This window comes from Canis lupus, chromosome X, assembly GCF_003254725.2.
Source record: "Canis lupus dingo isolate Sandy chromosome X, ASM325472v2, whole genome shotgun sequence".
Lineage (NCBI taxonomy): Eukaryota > Metazoa > Chordata > Mammalia > Carnivora > Canidae > Canis > Canis lupus.
The window spans coordinates 83,169,726-83,171,037 of record NC_064281.1 but is presented as its reverse complement, the minus strand read 5'-3'; the positions used below and the strand labels follow the sequence as shown (position 1 = coordinate 83,171,037).

At 47.3% G+C, this 1,312-nt stretch overlaps 1 pseudogene; it reads right to left on the bottom strand.

Moving 5' to 3' along the window:
- LOC118353783 (40S ribosomal protein S6-like) lies at positions 1 to 777 on the bottom strand (annotated as a pseudogene).
- Positions 778 to 1,312: the final 535 nt, after the last annotated feature.

Sequence of the window (1,312 nt, the reverse complement as noted above, 5' to 3'; positions counted from 1 at the left end):
TCAATTTGTTACTCTTAGGAATCCTCCATTTGGACGGGACTCAGGCTCCGAGGGAGAAACTCTCAGAGAGGACAGCCTCTATCTCTTGGCAATCTGGTTTTGGCTGTTTTACTTTGGCCTCTTTCATTCTCTTGGCCAAAAGTATAATATATTCTGTGGCCTCTTCCTTATTTTGCTTGGGACACTGTTTCTTCAGAGTAGTACACTGATGTTTGTGTTATAGTACATGTGGAGTACCAAGATGTGGAGTGGTAGGCACTTTGGCCCTAGGCTTCTTGCCTTCTTTGCTCTGGGGCTTTCTCACAATATGCTGGCAGACACCATCTTTATATTGAAGAGTTTGTGGATTCTGTGAGATTTTGGGGGGTGCCCTGGCAATGGGGCACAGCAGTATCAGTGAGTCCAGGAATATCCTTTTCCTCTTCCTTTTATTCTTATAAGAACGAAGTTGAGAGCACTGAGGTTGGCATCCACAAAGCAACCCCCCATGGATTTGTGCCTTCTTCTTCTAATCCTCTTTGGTCTGTAGCAGGAATGCTCCTTACCCAGTAGTGGGTGGACATGGTCAGGGGTTAGGACGCCCTACTTCCTGGAGAAGCCTTGTTTGGCATTGCCACCACTGTTTAGGACCATATAACCCTTCCATTCCTCACTCAGAGTGCCAGCAGCAACTTCTGCGGTCATACACTTCTCATCAAAAGTACGAAGTGTGTGTTTCTCGTCTACCTTAATGAATTTCTGGCAGCTGGTGGCTGTGAAAGTGATGTTCAGCTTCATTTTGAGGCAGCTGACTGCCTCCAAGTTGCCACAACAAAGGGGAGCAGTGCATCTTCAATGGTGGCTTTTGGACGACAATGAGGGTGAGAGGTGTGAAGGCGGAAGGGTTTGTCCTAGATTCCCAAATCTGAGATGGGTAGTCTGGTGGTCCCACCATTGTGGTAAGCTCAAGAACAGCACTTTGGCTTTTTTTTATTCATCTCCACTATTTCTAGGAGTACTTGGAAGATTCAACCATCAGCCACCTGCATTTCCATGTGAGTCTCCTAAGGTGGAGGGTGAGATGGGGGTGGGGATGGGAGTAACTGGGACAGCAGAAGGGAGAGAGAGAAGCCCTTGGCCTGCTCCCCAGTTAGACTCTGTGGGTTGGAAGGCTACCTTAGCAAAAAGGATGGTGGAAAGGAATGGTTGAGAAGACTGAGGGAAGAAATACTAGGATGCAGTCCTTGAGGACCCATAAGGAGGAATTGCTACCATTTTCACTCCATCTTTCTATACATCCGTACCAAACTCTGGCCATACCCATGTGACAAAC